Source organism: Talpa occidentalis, unplaced genomic scaffold, assembly GCF_014898055.3.
Source record: "Talpa occidentalis isolate TD23 unplaced genomic scaffold, MPIMG_talOcc4v2.1, whole genome shotgun sequence".
Lineage (NCBI taxonomy): Eukaryota > Metazoa > Chordata > Mammalia > Eulipotyphla > Talpidae > Talpa > Talpa occidentalis.
Genome location: NW_026555331.1, coordinates 96844941 through 96868671, shown reverse-complemented (window position 1 = coordinate 96868671; position 23731 = coordinate 96844941). Strand labels below are relative to the sequence as shown.

Sequence of the window (23731 nt, the reverse complement as noted above, 5' to 3'; positions counted from 1 at the left end):
AAAGATACAGATGCATTCCTATGTTCACTGCAGCACTATTTACAATAGTCAAGTTATGGAAACAACCTAAGTCCCCAACGACAGAGGAGTGGATTGAAAAGATGCCATATAGGGCCTCCCTGGTGGCGCAAGGGGTTAAGACACAGAGCACTATGAAGCAATCCGCAGCCACTGCAGTATGAATTCGATCCCCAGCCAGGGAGCAACCCACAAGGCGCAGCAGAACTCTCCTGACTCACCCATTGCTCCCCTCAGCAGTGTATTTCAGTCAGTCTGCCTGTTCTGTTCCCCACTCTGTCTCTGGTGAATCCTCTCACCTCCCACACCTCTGGCCTGTACCCCAGTTCTTCTATGTATAAATAAATATTTAAAAAAAAGAAAATGCCATATATATATATATATATATATATATATATATATACACACACACACACAATCGAATACTACTCAGCTATTAAAAAAAAAAAAGATGAGCTCTTGTCATTTGCAACAACAGGCAACAGGGATAGGACTAGGAGGTATTATGCAAGTGAAATATAATTCAGAAGGCAAAGGACAAAGACTGGACGTTTTCACTTACAAGGAATATGGAGAAGCAAGGTAAAGGAAGTGATGAGTCAAATCAAAACAAACCCTAGAAATATGATAGCCGTTTTGAGGCAACTAAAAAAGAGGTTGCAGGGAAGAGGAGACAAAAGGAGAACGGAGTTCTACAGTAAAGGACTATGGGGACTTGGTGTTGGTGGTAGGCGTGGTAGGGTGACATACATCTGAGAAGGTGGGAAACTATTCCTCTCAATCATATATTGTGATTTAAGCCAATGTTACCCCAATTAAAAAAATAAAATGATCATTTTCCTCACAAAAAAATAGTAACTATATGAGTAAATAAAAAAACTGCTTTATTATGTAAATGTCTTTAAAAGAATACTTGTTACTTAAACAAAAATAATAACATAGTTGGGGGTTGTAAGATGTGTAAAAAAAAACAGAATATGAAATAAATTTTAATGTATTTTCAAGAGTTATTTGAAAGCCTAAATTCACTCAACAATATTTCAGATCTGCTCTTCTAAAGAAATTAAAACTATAATCATTATTCTGAAATTCCATTCAATTTGGCCTACACTTTCCATTTGCTCTGCATAATCTTAAAACTATACTTTTGAAAATAATGAGAAAATGTAATAAGTGACTCCAAAAGGATGTTCTTGTTCATAACAAGAACCTATTGTGAGTGAACCAGTTAGCTCACAAGGTTTGCAAATGGCTTTTGCTGAACTTTATAAATAAAAGCAAGTAACTTTTGTTTCACCACAATGCTAAACTCATCAAATATTTATTTTAATGTAGGTAACTTGGAAAAATTGGGTCAAACAGATATATAAGAGATTTTAAAAGATTTTTATAGCACAAGCCATAAAAAAATTCCTTTCTTTGTTCTTTCAACATGTCTAAAATGAATATAATACATTATTGTTATTGTTATTATTCTTTATTAGATCTTTTTAAGGAATGTCTTTCACAAGGTTAGGGGGAGAAAATAACAAAAGTGTGCTAGCTTCTCACCATTAAAGGTAGATAAAAGTAGTAATTAGACCAAAACACAATTGATTTCACCATTACAAAGTTCTAGATATTGCTACTGTATTTTTCTCCCAATTTCTGAAATCTATTCAGAAGTCTATCTACAAGTTCTCTAAATGTGTACCCCTGAGTTAGCAAGAAAATAGAAGTAAATACAGAGGAGATACATTTTTCACATGGTAAAGGAAAAGTAGATCCTAAAATGAAAATTCAGTATAGACAAAACTGCCTTAGAAAAGAGGTTAATTCAACCAAAAAGTGCAGTTTACAGTCCTTGTGTATATATCTCTAAATTCTGATGCACACTCAAGTTCTCAAGTTTGGGAACTGCTAGGCCAGACTGAAAGAATGAACCAAAGATTTCATGCTGAAGTCTGTTCTTTCAAATTCCGCCATATGAGACAATTATTAACCTCAGCAGCTGAGAATGAGTAGAAAATTCTAAAGTATTTTTGTTTGTCAGTAGAGCTTTTTTCAATTTATTTGAATATTTAATCTCTATAGTCATTACATATTACTAGATTCAGTGTGTTTGAAAGAATAAAATGAGAAAGTATTTGTGAATAAACCCAATACTGTCACTGAATAAATGAATGATGGATTTTAATCTAAGAAAAGCTAAAAAGCCAAAAGTTACATAAAAGACCCGGGCTACTAGAGTTACGTGAAAGACCTGGGCTACTTAGACAATCCTGTTGCGCTGATTCTATGCATTTTGATACCAGCCATGAAAATTGTTATGGGAAGATTACATCTTATATACGGATTGAGTTATAATATTACAATAGCTTACATATACATGTTACTTCTTTATTCTTCTCCGGTACCAGAAAGGACAAGAAAAGCAAAGAAATCAATAGAAGAAAAGGAATGTTCATAGACATTTTTAAAAATACAGTAAATTTGAAATCTTTTCAAAATATCAGCAGACATTGTATATCAAATACAGGCTTATGCAGCATAAATATCTATGGGGATGATGATGATAGAGATAATCCAAGATTAAGTAACTTATTAGAAAAGAACAGGAGTAAAATAGTGGAACTAGAAAACAAAGACATCTGGATGGGTCATTTAAAAAAGACAAAATTGATGCAAAATTCATTCAGTAAAGTGCTCAATGTTGGGCATCTAGGTTAGTAATAGTGGGAAATAAAAACCAAATTAAATGGTGTAATCAGTGAAGAAATGGTGTCTAGTGTTTATGGTCATTTGAGAAAGGCATGTAACTAATTTAATAGAATCTACTGCTCTTTTTTTTTTTAAGATTTATTTATTTATACAAGCACTGGGTACAGTCAGAAGCATGGGAGGGTGAGAGAACTCACCAGAGCCAGAGGGGAGAGCAGAGCAGGCAGACTGACGAAGTACACTGCTGAGGGGAGCAGCGGGCGGCAGGAGAGGTCTGAGCGCCATTGTGGGACCCTTGCAGCGGCTGGGGATTGAACCGGTGCTGCAGAGGCTGTGGGTAGCCTCGTAACCCAGCGCTCAACCGCTGCGCCACCAGGGAGGCCCACTACTGCTCTTTTTAAAGTGATATAACTAACTTTATCCATCTAATAACAATATCGAATAACAACATCCAGTAGTAGTGTTGGAGATGTGGGCAAATGAGTTTGAGAATGGAGGCGTTATATCTGGACATGGACTGCTTAATAGACACTTTATTTCATAATTATTTATTTCATAATTAAAATTAAATAAAAGTAAATTCAGGTTCTTGGTCTCACTACTGACATTTCAAGTATCAAGACCCCATGTGCCTACTGCCTGTGATACTGGAGAACACAGCTATAAGAAAACTTCTGTCATTGCAGAAAATTTTATAGAACAGCACTGTTCTGCACAATTGTTAGAAGAGTCTTATATATGAAAGAGGAGATCTAAAAGATCTCTCACACATGCAAAGCCAAAAACGTGTCCATTCTTTCTTTCATAACATTTGTTCAGCATTTTCTTATGTAAGCATTTCTGGTCTGGACTTGCAGAGTCTACAAATTAAAACAAAATAGTCCATGCCCTCAAGGACCTTATAGTGCAGTAAGAAATAATGACATATTAACAGTTGGTCAATCAGCAAACACTTGTTGGGCATCAACTATCAGAAATACACTAAGGAGTATGGATGGAAACAAAAACAGTAATCTCTCTCTGACCTCATGGGGCTTACCATTTAGTTAATGACATACATGCAGAGTAAGATGTAAAAAGCTTTAAGGAAACTATTGAGACAATATACTTTAATCTGAGATCCATGAGTCTGATGTGGAACTTTTGCTTTCATTTTGGGTTTTCATTGGAATGATAAAAAGCAAAAAATACATATAAATGTATTCTAATTAATTTCTGAATAAGCATCTTAAAACTAAGTACCATCACTGAATTTCATCTTGGCATTTGCTGTTATATTCTCAATCATGCATGTGAAGGTCAACTAACATACCATTTGCTAAATAAATTAGATATGGGAAAAAACTAAAAATGAATGAATCATTATAGAATACATGGTAGCAGCATGATCCAGATGTACCTGCACTACAGTGGATAAAATCATCATGTGAGTGAAGATGATTCATGCATCCTATCTCTGTGTAGTTTCTATACAACTCTTTCTCCATTCCAGGAATCACCGGATACTGCTTGCACATTTGATGTAGAATTCAATAACTCCACAATGCTAATCACATCTTTCAGAAAACAAAAAGATGTTATAGAGTTCTCAGGTGATACCTTATTAAAATTGACATTTAAAGATTGCTTACCGGTAGAGTCTTGGTAATGTATGAAGACTGATTAGCCTGAACTAGCAAACAACCTTGAATAGTGTGGCTTTTTAATATACTTTTTTAAAAGACATTTTCAGCATTTATATTAATAAAAAAGCATAGAAACAGATTAAATAAGAACAGGGCACACCCTTATACTCTTGAGCCCACACTGACAACATAACTTCAACAATACAATATCACTGCTTTTGAATATCATCATTGACTTGTTCAATGAATCACTGAATCAATATAATTCATTGTTCCTTTTAATTTCATCAGTCCTACATTAATTGGTTATATATATTTGCTCACTGGTTTTGTAATCTGTCATATCTACAGGTAAAAGCATTGTGTTTTGTTTCTACATACTGAAGTAAAATGTTAAATAAAAATACCTTAGGTATTTTTAAGTATAAACAAGTAATCTTAGCCTAATCAGACCATTCTTCCTGTAGAATATTGTTTGAAGATGGGGCTCATTAGAAAATTGGGCCTTTTCTTCCCTCCTTTCCTTCTAGGTGTGGGAGATACAATGGAGGAGTTGCTAAGGAGACATAAATACATATGTAAATCATATTAAATATGCTACTTATATTAAATATGCATATATTTAATATACATATATTAAATATGCTACTTTTTACTTTGATGTTAATAGTTAACCACCATAGTGTTAATATATATTTCAAAAGTATAAAAATGTTGTTCTAGACTATGATACTTCCTTTAAAAGCTTTACTCATACAGTAGTCTTTTTTATTACAGATTTTATCAATCAATTACTACTGAAGTTCCATTTACAAGCCTGTGAGAATCACTGCCATCATCCTCAATTATTGTAGGAATTCAGAGAAGAGTGGTCATCATCGCAATCAACAGAAATAAGAGAAAACATCATACAAGAGCTGGGCCTGGAGAAGGCACAGCTTCCGAATAGCACACTCTCCAAATAAAAATCCAGAGGAATAAAAGTCTGATTTGGGGTATGGAAAGTAATTTACTTCTGATACTTTTGCAGATATTCAAAGAATGTACCGAGAATACTAAAATAAAACTGTGCTGGTTAGCAATTTTTCCATAGCAAGGGGCAGAAACTCAATTTATGATAAACTTCCTGCTCATCTAACATAATCCAGAAAAATGGGTGGGAGAACCTTGAAGAATACATGGGTGCTAGAACTGAAAATCTGAAATTCTTTGCTCCCTCATGACAACCCACCCCATCTACACATTTTGACTTTATATGTTGATATATTCCCTCAGGTCAGTTGCTCCCACTACCTAAAGTCTAAGAGCCACTTGCCAACTCCAAATGTAAGGCTTAAATTCTTAAGGTCACAAGCCAAGGAGTGGCAAAAGTTAAAAATATAAAGGAAATAAAGATACCTTTATTAAATCCTTTAATAAAGGTTCACTCCAGTCTATGAGAAAATCTGGGTAGAATGAATTTCAGTATAATGAATTTTGACTTTTGGAGTCAAATCTAGCCTAATTTAAGTCAGAAAATCTAAAACCTGTATGAAGATAAGATACAAATCTTTTTCAAAACGGGGGGTGGTTATACAAAAACAGTTTCTTTCAAGAATTCCTGATCTGTAGCTTGCTCTGGATTATGTTATAATGGTTGACCCTAATCAGGCTGAGGGGTGGCTCACAATTCCCCTCTTTGTGAACTATCCTACTTCAGAAAGGCAGATACCTAAGCCTACATGAGGCCATCCCAGTGTTGCCTACCTGGTCACAGTTGAGTGGTCCACAGATATGCACCTGACCTCACACAATATAATCAGTGTGCTGTTTGATATACTTAGTTTAAAATGTATATATTTTGACTCACATGCCCAGAGAATCTTAAAGTCTTCCTCAGACCATACTGGGACAGAGAGTACAAGTCAGTAAAATGAACAGAATACGGATGAGTCCCACACTGAGTTTGTATTTTACAGTAAAGCAGTAAGGGGATCTGGGTCAATGATTCTGATCAATGGAACTATATCCATTTAAAGAAGAGATTTAAGTACATAAAACAGAAAGAGAAAAAAGTAGAATGTCTGTGAATAGAATTCAGAGGCACCACAGAGTAGAAAGGGGGACTGAGTAATAGAAGAACAAAGGAGGAATGTCTCAATAGACTTTTCAAGTAGATCAAAACAGTGGCATCTACTGAAAAGCTATAGAAAGAACCCTGTGGCCAAAGAGGCAATGAAAATTCATAACGCCTCCTGATTGTATTTAACAACAGAAATCTACATACAGAAGGTAAAGGAGACAGAAAACTTTTGATTTCAGTCAAAATGATAACTAGAAATAAAAATTTGCAGCCTATACTTCATATCTCACTTGTAGATGGAAGAGAAATCTATCATCGGTGCCTTCTGCTGGGAAGATAAAAGAAAGCATGATACAACAGATTCTCTCCCTCCTCTTTTTAACCTTCATCTTCCTATATCTAGTTCTCTCAGAATGAAGCAATTGTAGTGTTGACATTCACTTTGCTGGGAAACACAAGCTTTTTCCCTGGAAACTTCACTAACTACTTGTCAGTGTGAGAAGTGTACTACAAAACTATAGGCTTTGACAAAAACCAGAATAAATTCAAATCCTGGTGCCACTCCTAGTTAAGTGATCCTTAGCAATGAAATGAACTTTTATTTTTAAGAACTAAGCAAATATTTCTACTGGCCTACCCAATACAGCGCATGAGGTGGTATGAATGGATAGTATGAATGACAAATAACACAAATATATTTTATTTGAAATAGACAACAAACGATTATACAGCTCAACGGGTCACCTAGAAACAAGCTCCTGTTTGAATGTATTGCTGAGCAAAAACAAAGTTGACACACAAGAACCCCTCTCTTTTTGGATATGTGTTTGGAAACAGAAAGATCCTACTTGTTTTTTTAAAAAGTGAGCTTCCTAAGTAAGAACTGATCATAGAAGTACAAACAATGTAAATGAGTCTACCATTACCAGCTGTTATAACATATCTATGTTACCTGTGTGTTCTGGGATCACATATATACCTGCAAAGTCTCCATTTACTTGCGGGAAAAGAGGGTAGGTAGAACTTGGGAAATTCAAACTTAATTGCCAGAGATGAGATGCAGATTAGATAGTATCATTCCTGCAAAGTGCTTGGTGCACACACTGTGCTTAATGGATTCCTATTCCTATACTGCAATCATAGTCACAGACAAAGAGTGGTTCTGCTATTGTCCCTGGCTCTGTTTCCTCCTATAAGAGGAGCCCACACTTCTGGCCTCAAAATCTTAATGCTGCCTCCCTGTAAGGATTGATGACAATAATTTCTTGAAAATCTTTCACATGTAGAATGTATTAGAAAGTAAGTTATTTCCTAAACCAACGCATGTGTTAGTCATTCAAGTTTTCAGAGTCTTCTATACCTTTCTTACAACTACTATTTCTAAAAGGCATCTCACTACTACCATTCTCCTAAATCCTAGAAGAGTTTTCTCTTTAAGAAGTTGAAAGACTCCAGCTACTCTCCAATTCAATCCCATATCCAGAGGGTCATCATGCTTATCCTGATGAAAAACTTAAACACATTTTTAAACAATCATTTGCTCACATTTCTTCTCCTTTGCCTCAGCAATGGATATCCACAGACATGGCAAAGGTGATGGATGGCACTACCTTAATTAAAATTATGTCTCACAACAAAGGTCATATTAAGCAGTCTATCGGGTAAATGAAGGTGGTCAGGCTATTATACCATTGGCCTCTGTGGCTATCACCTGTGCCCTTGATCTTATTAACATAGAGGGGGTGTGGGACACAGTGTCCAACTATGGACACCTGAGCATGGGAGTGTGTGCATGTGCAAGTGTGCATACTTATACCTAGAAGGGAGGGGATAATGGGGCAGTGTTACTCAGAGACAGCTATGGCTATGAGAGGAAGAGGCCATGAGAGAACACCAGAGAAAGACCAGAGAAAAGAATATATAGAGATTTGCAGGGGGCTCAAGTTACCGTCTCCCTGCTAGCTTGTTTCTCCTGCTTAATAGTAAAGTCTGTGAAAATGATTCCAAGGACTCCAAAATCCCCTTTCAAATCTAGAGAACTGATGGTAAACCTACCAGGACTAGAATGGCTGCAAAACACATTCCCATTTGTTATCTAAGACTGTATTATACTGGAGCAAGAGAGTCTTTCTTGCAGGCTTTGCAAAAGTTGTCTGCCCATTGGAGGTCACATGGCAAAGAACAGCAGTCTCCCCATAAGAGGGGTGAGTGGCCTCTGATTGACAGCCAACAAGAAAATGGAGACCTCAATCCCAGAACTACAAGGAGATGAAGTCAGCCAAAAAATCTAGGGAAACTGGGAAGCAGATATTTTCCCTGCCAAGTCTCTGATAAGACTGCAACCCTCACCAACACCAAGCGTGATCCCTAATCAAGAGACTCCACTGAGTCTTACGTGGACTCCTGAGCAATGAAGCTAACAGAATGTGTGCTGTTTCAAATTACTAAATTTGTGGTAATGTGTTTCAAAGCAATAGAAAACATGGGATCAAGATCCCCTAATAAATTTGTTTCACGTTATAAATTAACCAAGGTTAGTTTCCACAACTTGCTACCAAATATTTTGAGTGATAACTCAGTGACCCAAATCTTATCCTTTCCTCTACGGCCATTCTCATCACTATTCCATTCAAACTAGACTAGTGCACATCCATCTCTTTTTTATCATAGATTCTACAAAAATGGGAAGAAAGTACCATTTCCCAAATCCTCAACCCTCTCAGTCTCACCAGCAGCATGCTAAGCTCTTTCTGCTGCAACAAAGAATATGAGGAATGGGAGTTTCTTTTGAGGCTCTAAAGAAACTCTGTTCTAGTAAATATCAAGCCACACTTGAATAATGACTTTTTTTTTCAGTATTTCACATCTAAAATGATTTTGATGAACTTCTATATACCATATATTTAGGGAAAAGGACAGTAAATATATGTGTGTGTATATATACATATATAAATATATAACAGAGCTCCTCATACAAACTACTTATTCAAAAGTACTGAAAGTATTTTCATCAAATACATGTAACTTTGTATAAGATTACATATTACTATCTTCTACGAAATTACAAAGCTTTCTTCTACATCCTGGATAATATTTTCCACTTTTGAATCTAACAATACAGGATCAGAAGCCTATAATATTGACTATTACAAATCATGTGGGCAATTACCCTGAAAAATTCTGGTAAGATTTGAAGAGAAGAGGGATTTGGAAATATGAAGAAAATGTCAGAGGGATACCTTCTTTAGAGAAGAACAATTTACTATACTTTTTCTTTTTTAAGCCTTATTTATTTAGATGTGAGGTCTACAGAACAGAAATGACTATCATAGTTACATAAACCTGTTCACTTTGACTTCTATAAATTAGGCCAAAGAAACAGAGCTAATAAGAAAAGGTGAGTGCTTTGACACCCAGAAAAAACATCACCCCTAATCAATATTGGTTGGCTCTATAACGGATGGTCCATTAATGTCTCTGTCAATACTTTCTCTTCTCAAAAATTACCTTCTGAGTTCTCATCAGTAAGACTGATGATCCTCAAACATGACAACTGTGCTGACATATTTCAAAGCAGCTTGTACCAATAAAAGGCATTTGGTTAAGGTGTGGTCAGTGGGGACAGAGGGATATGTGAGATACTGAATGATTGCAAGAATGGATATCCCTCAAAGGTATGTACATTTGCTGCAGAATGAGCTATCGAGACCACAGTAAGAGCCCATTTCCTTATGACTATATTGACTGATATAAAATCTGACCTACACATCTACAAAGTTAACCATTTTAAAGATTTAGGAATAAATAAATTTATTAAAATGTCAAAACATAGCCACAGGGGCAGCTTTCTGTTGTAATTAGGCTACAGGAAATAAAGCTGTTAACCTCAGCGTGACACTAATACTAGGCTTTGAAGGCTATATCCCTCCGAAAAGAGAACAATATGTCGTCCCACTTGTCCCTCAAATTTTGTAAAGGATTTTTAAAAAATGTAAGAGTTCTAATAGCAAGCTAGAAAAGAATTGTGAGTGTCTGTAGATGTGTACAATAAAAATTAAGTAAGATGTTTTATCGTAAGGTAAGGGCTTCAGGCAATAAAAGCCCCCACCATCTTAAACATTAACTATAATCACATTTTAAAACAAACCAAAAAATCCATTGAAGCAAAAATTAAAAGTCGCATTTGGAAATAATAACAAAAAATGTCCATAAGTACAATATTTCACTAATGAGAAGGTGCAGATGCTCTATACAGAAGGATTTTATGATGTCCATATGTTTCACAAATGACTCTCCTTGCTAGCTCTTTCTCCAGATCTCTATTTAAGAATAACCTACACCTTCTTCACTATGTGAATGTAAATTACAGTATAATATGTTGTACTATTTAATTTCAAAATAGAAGTCATTCTAATAAAAAGAAAACTATACAACCCTAAAACGCCTTAGTTCCATATATTAATAAAAACCTGAGTGTGTGTATTATCTAAACTAATTAATGAAGAAGCAGTTATCCGGCCAGTTGGTTTTATGATTTAAAACCCCTTACACCCAAATATATAAGTATAAAATAAGTAATTATTTATAAATAGTGGCAGTAACTTCATGAAACAACTGTCTACTACTACAATGGTCATAAAACAATCATAAAACTATAATAATATATAAAATTATCTTTTCAATTTCAGAAGGATTGTCATCTTTATAGACGATGACAATTTAATATGCCAACACTCTTAATCAAAGAGTGTTTGGTCTGATTTCCCATTAAAAGACTACCCAATCGGCTGAATTGCAGAGACACAACAGAGAATGGGGGAAAAAAAATCTTCCTCCTGACCATTAACTAATAATTTAAAACTCTGAACTTGCTTCTGCATAGTCTTATTGCATCTGATCGTGTCCAATCTGTAGTGAAGATCATCAATTCAGAGGAGAGCTGGGAAAGCATCTCTGTCTTTAGCTGGCAGCTTGACATCAAAGGTCAGACACAGGAGTCTCTACGTGCACCTGCCTGAGACTGAAATGCATGAAAACATTAGCTTTTCCCTTACATAGAGAATGACATATTTCAAGAAAATGCTTCTCTGTTTGAATGTTTAAATGCCTCATTCAAACAAAATGGATGAAAATAAATTAAAAGAAAGTTTTACAACTGCCTAAATTATCTGTCCTTTTGGAAATACAATATTCTTGTGAAGCATTTTAAACAGGAATGTTTTCCAGAAGGCATGTCACTGATTTGGTGTTTGGAAAATTAAATTGGTTCAAACTAGAACAGTGGTTTAAAAGGAAAAAGAGGACTAATTATCTGTGGTAAAAAGCAAATATATTAAACTACATATTTTCAGTCACAATAATTTCCATAATAAATATCCAAAGTACCAAAGAGTGGTTCAAAAGATATTCTTTCCAAACATGATATTTTATTTGTCTTCATTTACTAACTGCAATGTATTCTGTGCTGTTATTAATTACAGAATTAAAAATACTTCTAGAGCATCAGAAATTAACATCCAGACGTTTCCAAATGTCAAAAGGTTTTCTTTCCAAACAATTTAAATTTTTTGTTTAATATATAACTCTCTATATACTTACTCCGTTTTCCCAGATTCCAAGTATGTCTGCAAGATTTGAAAATATGATTGTATTCCAAATACCTCTAATTCCTAAATCTTACCCTTCATGAGAAATCTCAGCACACCAAGAGTATTTAGTCCTAAAAGTATTGTTATACTATTTGGGAATGAAAAAAATTAACTCTTTGCTTTCTTTTCCGGAAGAAGTTAACTTTTTTAAGCCCTTCTTACCCCCACTTCCTCATCACACACGCACCTATGCATACATTTGATGCATCTGTAGAATGGGATACATATAGATGTCCCATTTCTCGCAGATTTCAATTTGTTTTAGTGACTTGATCTGAAAGTTCCTTTTAGGAGATTGCACACACCTCCCTGACAGCAAAAACAAACGTGACAGATCGTCCTGAAATTAGAGCACAGGAGACTCACTAGAGAATTTCCCACTCCACATCACATGAACCGCATCCTCAGCGCCCCGCCGCAGGCCACCTCTCCTGGCGACCTCTCCTGGGATCTGGAGAGCAGCCGGGTCCACCCGATCACACCGCGGACACACAGGCCTCTGACACCAGCACCTCTCGCTGTGGACAAGTGGGCGATGCTTTCAAAGCCAAACAAACGCTGCCCGCTGGGCGCCCAGGGAACGTCCCCGGTCCTCTCCCCCCATCAAGTCCCCTCCATGAAACCCTCGGGTGGCGTTTTATCAGCCAGGTTACCTTAAAGAGCTTACGATTCATCACTCTCCTTGCACTAGCCGAGGAACTGCTTTACCTCCCATCCCCCAAGCACCGGAACTTTTCAGAAAACCCAGTATTCCGATGTATCGACTTGGAACTGACCCCACGAAACAGCAACGATCCCCCCCACTAAGTACGGCTCCCCTCAAGCAACACGTTGGCAGCACAAACTTTTCATTCATAACTCAGTTCCGACATAAACTGGGTGTGTGGCGGGGAGGGGGGGAGGTAATGCCACCATCCCTGCTTCGGCTTGCCTAGCAGATGTCAGGGTCTGCGCCCCAAAGATCACTTGGCACCGAACTTGTGATAAAGGCTCCCGTAAACCCGCCCTCGTCTGGTTTACGAGATGGAAGGAATGGGGTGTCGGGGTCCGGACTTGGATGCTGTTAACCTGGGGAATCCCGGCAGGGAATTGAACGGCGCATCCGAAGGACCCTTGGCCCCCCCAATTCCCAGGGCTTTCCCGAGCACCAGCCAGGGACCGGGCTGCGGTGCCACTCACCTCCGTCCGCTCGGGCTGAGCCTGTCGCGCCCTCCTCCGCCCCGCGCCGGCGACCCCCTAACTTCTCCCCCTTCTCCAAACAGCCATGTTTCCAGGAGAAGAGAATGGCGAGGCAGAAGCAAAGGGGGGGACTGAAAGTTGACTCGGGGAGCGCCGCTGCTCGGGAGCGGGGACTTACCGGCCGCGGCTGGCGCCGGAGAAGCACACGCCGGCGAGGGCGCGGGGGCAGCCGGGTGCGCGCTGCGCGAGGTGCGGGACGCGCCGCCACCGCGGCCGCCGCGCGGGGGGAGCTGGGGAGGCGGCGGCGGGCGGCTGCGAGCTGCGAGCTGTGCGGGTGGCGGCGAACCGAGGATTTGCTAAAAATAGCAAGTCATGGGGAGGGGAGGGGGAGGGGGAGGGGGCGGAGGGGGAGGGGAGGGCGACGGAGAGGCCGGGCCGGGAGCCCCGGCGCGGCCGAGGCTGGGCGGGGCCGGGGGCGACGGGAGGCCGGACCCGCGGCGGGAGCGCGGGCCCGGGCGCCGGAGACCCGCAGGCCGGGGGCGCGGGCCGTGGGGGCGGCGCGGGGCGAAGGTGCGGGGACACTTGAGCGCGCGTCTGAGGCGCGGGGAAGGCGCGCCAGAGGCAGGCGGACGCCGAGAGCCGCCGGGGGACCCGCGGTTCTCCCCCGGGGAGGGACGGGCACCTCGGACCACTGGGGATTTCTGGAGCGAACACGCCCACGCCAGGCGCGAGGCGGCGGCCGGGCGGCGGGGGACACGCTCCCCCGGCTGCGCCCTCGGCCGCAGGGCCCTGAGCGGGGACGGTGCGGGAGGCTGCCCGGCCGCCCCTGGCCTTGGCGCGGCCGCGGGGCCCGGGGAGCCGCGGGGCAGGTGCGCGCCGCGCTGAGCCTGCCGCCCTCGGCCCCGCGGCTCGGGGAGAGGAGGGGGCATTGTGGGGCGGTACCTGGAGGGTCCCCACGAATGCTCGAGCTTAAGAATTCATTCGAGAGGATTTGAAAAGAAAACGCTACAGTTGGCGTTTTTACACGAACCTGCTGGGCAAGGCGAGGGTGTAGGGTGACGGTGACTGGAAACGTGAATTGGAGGGGTCGCGCTTTCCCACTGCAGGGAGCGGACCACTCGCCCTGACACCAACCCTGATAAAAGGGAGGTAGAGTTAGTAGGTCGGGGAAATGACGAGGCGAACCCCTTCCGTGGCTAATGTTTTCACTTCGTGGGTTTTGTGGCGTTTTTTTAAAAGTAGTTTCTGCTATAATTCGCCCCATACTAGAGTCATACTAGTGTCACCTATAGAATCCTTTAGAAGGTAAGAAACATGTCATCCAAAACATACTCATCTAATGCTAACACTTGGTTTCTGACACAGGCTGTTCTTTATGGAGTGTATAATTTGACCCTCAAACAATTTAAAGCTAGTGTCTCTGCATCGTTTGCTTATTCCTCTCCGTCAATGAAAACACAGCGGACTCAGATTACAGGGATGAAAAAAATAAGAGACCCAGTGCCAGCATTTTCAAAGGAACCAGGCTGCAGAGAAGTAACGTGATCTATCCAAGGTCTCATAGTAACAGCTTTCACATTATGCCCCAGAAGTAAAACCAAACTGCCAATGCCATTTTAAAGCCAGAATAACTTAGAGAAAATTAACGGTGTTGTGTCGTAACTTAATCTGAAATAGTTCAGTGTTCATGGTAGCGTGAACATGCATGATGGTTAGATTTAACTCACTTTCCTCTAATTAGAAACACACACAATACTGGGGTGATAAACTAGCTTTAAATGAAGGTCCCAAGGCTAAAGTTGGTGCTACAGCCTTCGTTATGCTAACTCTGTGTCGACACAAAGTTAAATTTTGTTAAGTTTTGTTAATTAGCATGATGAATCTCAGTAAAGGACTCTCAGTGAAATCAGTTGCGATGACTAAAATATATTAGAGATACTCCTTATTCCAAAATGAACTAGGTTTAAACAGTATAAGCATCTAGTGATCTTTTACCCTTAACCTTCCAGAAACGGTCACATGCCCAGACTTTTTATTTGTGTTTTTGAGGATAACTCTGGTTGCCTACTAATAATTGAACAGAAAACAGCTTTTCTTCTAAGTGTAGTTGGAACGAAACAAAAGGACAAATTGCTGGCATTTCACTGATGTTTGTATTAATAAAGGAGTGTATGGCTAACCATCATTTATCTCTCTTAATTTACTTTATAATTATCTCTATTATGTCTACCACATTTTACAACAGGGAGCTATCTATGTCGTCATTCTCTTAGATATTTGAATACCAACTTTGAGCAAGGCACTTGTTGGGTGTTTCTATAGATTCAAATACTTTAAGATATGGCTTGGTAGAAAAGATTATAGTTTCTCATAAAAGTCCTGATGGGACTCCCACAGTTCTTTGTTCAAATCTATATTATACTACAGCATTTATGATAACTGTATTGTAATTTTTTTCTGGTTTTACTCTCTCAATTGCATTCTGGGAGGACAGAATTCATTCACATTATATGTTTATTTTAAGTAGACTTGTTCTAGAACAATTTTAGATTTACAGATAAATTGAGAGGATAGAGTTCCCATATAACTCCACATACTCAATATTTTCTGTTAATATGTTAAGTTAGTATTGTACATTTCTTATAATTAGTAAAATAATGTTGATCCATTATTAACAAAGTTCTATAGATTACTCACATTTCCTTAATTTGTGCCTAATAAAGGCTCCTCTTGGCTGTGACAGTTTCTCAGATATGCCTTGTTTTTGATGGCATTGACGTTGTGAGAAGTGTTGATCAAGGTTGTTATAGGATGTCCCTCTATTGGAATTTGTCTAATGTTTTTCTCATGATCATGAGACCTAGGGTGAATGGGTTAGGGAGGAAGATCACAGAGATAAAGTGTCATTTTTCAGTGTATCATATAAGGCTATATATTAGCAACATGGCTTATCACTGTGGATGTTGATGTGTCTGAAATAGTGCTAGCCAGGTTTCTCCACTATAAAGTTACTCTTTTTCTTCCACTTTTCTGTATTGTACTCTTTGGAAGAAGTCACTATAAGAAACCCACACTTAAGGAAAGGGGGGAGTGTTAGTTATTCGTGCCTTTTTTAGGTCAGAGTATCTGCATAATTTATTTGAAATTCTAATGTGTTTACTCATACTTTTTTTCTACAGGGATCAATGCAGTGCCCTCAACATAGTAATCTCTTACTATAGGGGGATTGCAAGACTGGATTTAAACAGGGCTTTTCCCTCTAAGAAAACTGATAATAGTCTTTTCATTTTCCAGGGGAAAATGCCTCATGCTAGCACTCCATGTTTTCAATAGGTTTTTAATAGTTTTAGTCATAGGAAGGAAGATAAATGAGGTATTTGTGGTGATAGTGAGGGTTATAGTTTTCTTTATAGAGAGAAGTGCTGGGTAAGCTTTATTATTGCTTGAAATGTTTTGGCACTCATAGGAGGCCATATCTCCCATCCCACTAATACCTGAGCCAGTCATATGACTGACTTTGGCCAAGAAGTGATGTGTGCCACTCCCAAGTAGAATCTTTAACAGCCTTGTGTTTCTTCCATTTCTCTTTGCTCTCAGCTACTCTGTCAGCAATTTTCCAGATGAGGACTGCTTCTTCCAGAAATGAAGGCCTCCACCAATTCCCTGAGGACAAAAATGTGAACAAGAAATAAATTGAAATTTGGAGGTTTGTTGTTCCCACAGCCTTGCCTAACTTAGCCAGACTGAATGCAAAGTCTTTTCCTTGCTGAGTTCCTAAAGTGGGACTGCCAAGTACTGGACTTGATTTAGTTTTCATCAGGGGTTATCTCTGGGTAGCCTTTAGGACTTCTTTGTATTGCTGATGACAGTGTTCAAAAATTTTTTTTTCATTGTGATTAAAATAAACATTGTTTTTTAGGAATTAAAAAAAATCTCATGCTTTCATTATGACACTGTTAACAAAATTAATTGAACACCCACTGTGTGCAGAACGCTGTAGCAGATACTGTAAATTATTTTTCTGAAGATTAATTTTAGGGTGATGTCATTTAAAAATAAAGCTATAACATTTGGAAGTAATAAATAAAGACATTTAAGTAGAACAATATGCTGCCAGAGCTGGATTTTATCTTGAAGTAATGAAGCTTAGATTTCAGGGACCGTCATTTGCATGGGTACTTTCTAAGGCCCTTTATTCATGGTTTAGAATTATTTTACTTAAAATGGCTCCAAGCATAAACTTCAGGCCTCAATCAACCTGGATTTTCCCCTATACACTATCAAATATGAAAGGATGAAAACAAAGAGCTATATGAGTCCTAAGAATAACAGTTGAGAATTCTACAATCTGTGTATCTGCCTCCCAGAAATAGGATTCCTTGCAAGATGGCCTTGAAGTTCGGTTTTGCCAATCAGATTTATAACTGGGCCACCGGCATCTATAATAAGAGAGAAGAAGGATGTATTTGGCATCAGACAGAGCTTCCTGAACCCAGCAACCACTCAACCTGCAAGGCCAGTGTCTATTACCCACTATACTGCTTTCCATTCCTATGGCTTTTGTTTTGTTTATAACCTAGAAAAGTTTTGAGCACATTTTTAGTCTTCTCAATTAAAGGACCAGTTTTCACTGAGAACATTTTTTCCTAGAAGTCATTTCAGTTTGAAAATAATTTATCTTACGGTTGGTGATGATACATCCTCAGGAGGTTTAAGTGATGATTTTTTTCTCAATTAATTTTGTCTGCTTCTAGGTCTGCACCAATGAATATTGTATTGTTCATCATCTATTCAGGAATTCCCCATTGAAGGGAAAGGTCTGAACAGTAATAGAGGTTATAATGTGACCCATTAAGGATTTCTTTCCCTTGCTAAATTTTGAATGGAAACTAGATGAATATGCTACCTCTGTTTTTAATAATTCCCATCTTATGCAAAAACATGTGGGTCATAGTAAGGTTTAATCACAACCCATTGCTCACTTACGAGAACTCTGAAATGCCATTGGTGACATACAAATGTGAAGTACTGTTATCATGTGCACGTTGGCAGGTTGTCAAATCAAATTTTTGAATTATGAACCAATCAAAGAAAAGCCTTTGCTTTTTGGAATTTCACAGTGAGTTTTTTTTAAAAGAATAGGTTACATATCCACTTTTATAAATATTTCATATTAATATGATCTACATATCTCAAATTTATAACTAACATTGAAAGAAAAGATTTAAAAATCTACTTATTTATTTATATGTGTGTGCCTATATTTATGCATATTAGTAGGTGAATTAAAGTCCTTATTGGAAAATAATTCTTGACATAAGTATTTCATGTCATTTAAGTTAGACAAAGCACATAAAAAAAATGAATACTATTTGTGGGTTGTTTTCGGTATGTTTGACTAATCATTATATTTCAGCACTAGTATAATGTTAGTTTATGATGAGAAAGTGTGTATTTAATGTTGCCTTTTGAACTTAGGGTGTTCAACCAGCTGCATAATGTTATTTTCCATATGAATAGACATGTACAATTTCTAAGGTGCCTTTTTGAAGGAATCTATTTTCAGTCCCTCCAAGAGTTAAGATTTGCTTTCAGCTATGAAAGATCTAAATAGAAGTGGCCCGAGCAAACTTAAAGTTTTATTTATTTATTTTTATCACAATAAGACGTCTAGAGACAGAAAGCTGCTAGATTTGGTTTGGAAGCCAGGGCTTTGTGATTTTCAAGGCCTTTTCTTCATTGTCACAAAATGTCTGTTGCAGCTTCAGTCATTCATTCTGTTTTGAAAGAGCAAGAAAGGTAAGGGTGAGAGGAAATATAATAAGGCATATTATGTCAAGGAAAACAGACTTCTCCATACATCCCAAACAGATTTCTCCCTAATTCCCACTGACCACAGTTGTCTGCAAGGAAAGCAGGGATAGAACATTTTGATTCTTATTTTAATTATTATTTATTTTTCTAGTCTCTATACTAGAGGAAATCAATGGCCAACAAATTTGAATGGGTGAGAGAACCAACCTACAATATCTATGGTAGTCTCCATATTTAAATAACAAACTAATTGATGTTGACTCTACTAGAAAAATTTCATTGTTCAAAGTCTTTAAAGAGAATGTACTTTGTTACAGAATTTCATAGTTTCAGAGTTAATTTTCTTTTAGTGATAACATCTAATCCAGCTTAGTTTTACAAATGAGCAAACTAAGATCCAAAACTTTTAGGTAACTTGCCCAATACCACAGGGAGTTCTTAATTATTCCATAACTAAAAGGCCTCTCTAATCTAACACGCACCTTTTATGGCAGCTTCCTCCTCCCAGTGTGTCATTTCTATTTAGGTACTAAAAAAATGTTTTTAAAAAATGAAAAGCATGCTTACCATCTTTCTCTAGCTTATACTCTTCTTCTGAAGCCAAAATTCCATACATGGTAAAAATATTCAACAACATTTGTTGTTATTTGTATTAGTATTTAAAACAACTTTATATTATAACACTTGTTTTCTGATGACCCATTCTAAATCTTCTCCTGTTCACTTTGCACTTACTATTTCTAAACATTAAGAACATTAGAATGCACCTTCTTTCTCTAAAGACAATTGTAATTACCTGTAAAGTAATATATTTTCTTCTATAGTTTCTTGTGACTGCCTAAGAAGATAGGCTCCCCATAAATTGGTCGTAAAAAATTCAAATTTAGAAAAAAGATTAATTTGGGGGGCAATTAGTAACAAAAAAATTATTTTACAATAGTCTTGAATACTGACATTTATAAGCGTGTACTATTACATATAATTGGAAAATGTCAAGGAAGAAGTATTTAAAAATTTTAATCTCTGGATTTTATTATACAGTGGCTCTTCTAGCGATTTCTAAATTCCCAATTTTTATTTTCATGTAATTCAGGAACATATAGAAAGCATTAAGTAAATTAATTTTCATTATGCCATTATCTTTTTTCTTTTAATAATTTATATTTGAAAGCTTTAAGTATTGCTTATTCTAAGCAAAAGAATAGCAATAAATAACTTTTAAATTATATGCGTATCATTGGCAGAAAATTCTTAAAAGAGAGAAAAAAACCAAGATTTTATAACTAAGTTTTCCTAAATTGCCAGATTACTCTGAACAGAGTATCAAGGTATAAGAAAATGATGAAACAGAGCTGAGGGTAACATGGACTTATCTTGCTGACCTTGCTCAAAGTTCCAATTTTTATCTGGCCAAATGACCATATTTACTATGAAACCATCTAAATATATTTTATTCTATAGAAAGAAAACATACCCAAAGACCTACAGATACAAAGGCAGTGAACAATAGTCTTACAATGAATTCTGAGGACATGAGGAATACATTTGATTCACTTTGTCATGCACACTTACAGACATCCTCCCAAATCTCAAAAATCTAGTCCACACTCATTAATCTGGTTCTGGCTAGTGAACTACTAGTCTCTTCCATAAAGTGTCTGTTCCTGGGCCTAGAAACATAGAGCGTGACTACATTGAAAGTACATTCTCGGGCCTCCCCGGTGGCGCAGCGGTTGAGCGCTGGGTTGCGAAGCTGCCCGCGGCCTCTGCGGCGCCGGTTCGATCCCCGGCTGTTCCCTGGCCACCACAGGAGGGTCCCACATGGCGTGCAGACCTCTCCTGCCGCCCGTTGCTCCCCTCAGCAATGTACTTCGGTCCTTCTGCCTGCTCTGCTCCCCGCTCTGGCTCTGGTAAATTCTCTCACCCTCCCGCGCTTCTGACTGTACCCAGTGCATGTATAAACAAAACAAACAAACAAACCAGAAAACAAATAAATAAAGCATGCCTCTATTAAAAAAAAAAAAAAAAGAAAAGAAAGTACATTCTCATGGACATATGTACTGGCTCTAAAAGCTTCCACTTGAGAGTTGTATATATTAGTTCCCTTCACTTCATTAGCAAAAAGAAGTCACTTAGCCAGGCCTAACTACAACATGGTAGAAAGTCTAGTTACAGAGAGGACATTAGAATTGATAATATAGGGCCTCCCCGGTGGCGCAGCGGTTGAGCACTGGGTTGCAAAGCTGCCCGCAGCCTCTGCAGCGCAGGTTCGATCCCCGGCTGCTCCCCGGCCACTGGAGGCGGGTCCGTATGGCACACAGACCTCTCCTGCTGCCTGCTGCTCCCCTCAGCAGTGTACCTTGGTCCTTCTGCCTGCTCTGCTCCCCGCTCGGGCTCTGGTGAATTCTCCCACCCTCCCAAGCTTCTGACTGTACCCAGTGCTTATATAAATAAATAAATATTTAAAAAAAAAAAAGAATTGATAATATAATATTTATCAAGAAGGGCCTCCCCCAGTAGCACAGAGGTTGAGCGCTGGGCTGCAAAGCTGCCCGCAGCTTCTGCAGCACCGGTTCAATCCCCAGCCGCCAGCGAGGGTCCCACATGGCATGACAGACCTCTCCTGCCACACCACTGCTCCCCTCAGCAGTGTATTTTGTCAGTCTGCCTGTTCTGTTCCCCACTCTGGCTCTGGTGAATCCTCTCACCCTCCTTTGCTTCTGACTATACCCAATGCTTGTATAAATAAATAAATAAATCTTAAAAAAAAAAAAAAAGAATATTCTAGGAGCCTCCCTAGTGGTGCAAGGGGTTAAGCTGCACTATGAAGCAATCCGCAGCCTCTGTAGCATGATTTCAATCCCAGCCAGCCAAGGAGCAACCCACATGGGGCAGCAGACTTCTTCTGTCTCGCCCGCTGCTCCCCTCAGCGGTGTATTTCAGGCAATCTGCCTGTTCTGCTCTCTACTCTGTCTCTAGTGAATCCTCTAACCCCCACCCCCATCTCTGGTCTGTACCCCAGCTCTTGTATGCATAAATAAATCTTAAAAAAATTAATTTCCTATATGGGCACTAGATTAAGTTCTAGTACCTAGATTATCCCATTTAATTTTTACAACAGTCCTATAATTTGAGTACTATTAATTTTCACCATTGAGAAAGAGGAAAGGTGACAGAATAAGTTAGTGAATACTAAAATCTTTTGACTAACAATAAAACAGTAGAGCCTAAAATCGAACACAGGCAGTCTGCCTCCAGGACCCAGGTCTAACCAGAATACTAAGTAGGACACAAAGTCCTGTTCCACAGTTTACTGTGGACTGCAGAAGATGAAAGATGCAGTATTGACAAATATGAGATAAACAAAAGAAGCTCATAACACTTTAACTAAGTCAGCAAATCCTGGTAATACAAATATTCTATAAACTTGATTACTTGCAATAGCTGTACCCATAATGGTATGGAAATAGATATTCCTAATGATTGAAGCCAAGAAGACCAAGAATAATAATGTGTATTTATTGAAAAAGATCAAGGCCAAGGGAATTGAAGAAATTAACTAAGGTGTGACAAACTGGCCTTTCAGGGTAGTGACCTATACCTCTTTCTGGTCAAGAGATGTGTGTGGTCAGACCTAAATCCACACAGAGCATTTCTTTGCTTGTTGGTATCTATACTGAAATGTTATCTTAAGTCATAAAATAATAATAGTTTTGTCTGTGATATCTGTTTTTGATTCATTCTCAAATAATTCCATTCTTTCAAAGCTGACATTTAGCAGATATTCCTCTTATCAATAATAAACATAAGAAAGAACTTTTCAGATATGACCATTGATATTGTCATCATCAAGATCATGTTAGCTAACATTCAGTGAGATTCCCTAAGTGTCAGGTAGTTTGTTCTACATGCACTATCTCAATCAGTCCAAATAATAATCTTGTGAGAAATGACCAGTCTCATCCATCTTGTGCATATGAAGAAACTAAGGCTTATGGGGTTAGGTAACTTGTCTAAAGTCACAAAACTCATTAATGAGATTCCAGGATTAGACACCTGGCCTGTCTTCCTCTCCGCCCCAGCTTTAACATTAGTGCATAGGCAATCACTTCCTATGTCCTACCTGTATCACTGCACAGTAATTAAGTGGAATAGTCAGGAGTATATAGAATTAAAGTGCAATATGTACACAACTCCATGAAAGGTAAGTAGCATCAATATATTTATTTTCCAAGCTTGCAAATATAATTGCACCATTTATTCTTCACCCCATCAGTACTTTTATCATATCTCACACTATCAGAATAAAAAGGAACCTGGGGCCTCCCTGGTGGCACAAAAGGTTAAGGCACAGCACTATGAAGCAATCCGAAGCCACTGTAGCACAAGTTCAATCCCCAGCCAGGGAGGTGACCCACATGGTGCAGAAAACCTCTCCTGCCTCACCTGCTGCTCCCCTCAAGCAATGTATTTCAGTAGATCTGCCTGTTCTGCTCCCCACTCTGTCTCTGGTAAATCCTCTAACCCCCACCCAACACCCCTCTGGCCTGTATCCCAGCTCTTGTATGCATAAATATTTTTTTTTAAAGAAAGAACCTGATATTGATTATCTTTTAGTGTAAACAAGTCTCTATTAATTTATCCGCATGTGGAAGATAAGATGGTATAGAATTGTTTTTCAGAAC

At 38.6% G+C, this 23731-nt stretch overlaps 1 protein-coding gene across 1 annotated transcript in view; it reads right to left on the bottom strand.

The window, feature by feature from the left end:
* Nucleotides 1–13404, bottom strand: part of HDAC9 (histone deacetylase 9) — an 853144-nt gene extending 839740 nt beyond the window's left edge. Inside the window, exon 1 of the mRNA XM_054692408.1 lies at nucleotides 13233–13404. The gene's annotated coding sequence lies outside the window, so the exon portion shown is untranslated. The remainder of the gene's footprint in view (nucleotides 1–13232) is intronic.
* Nucleotides 13405–23731: the final 10327 nt, after the last annotated feature.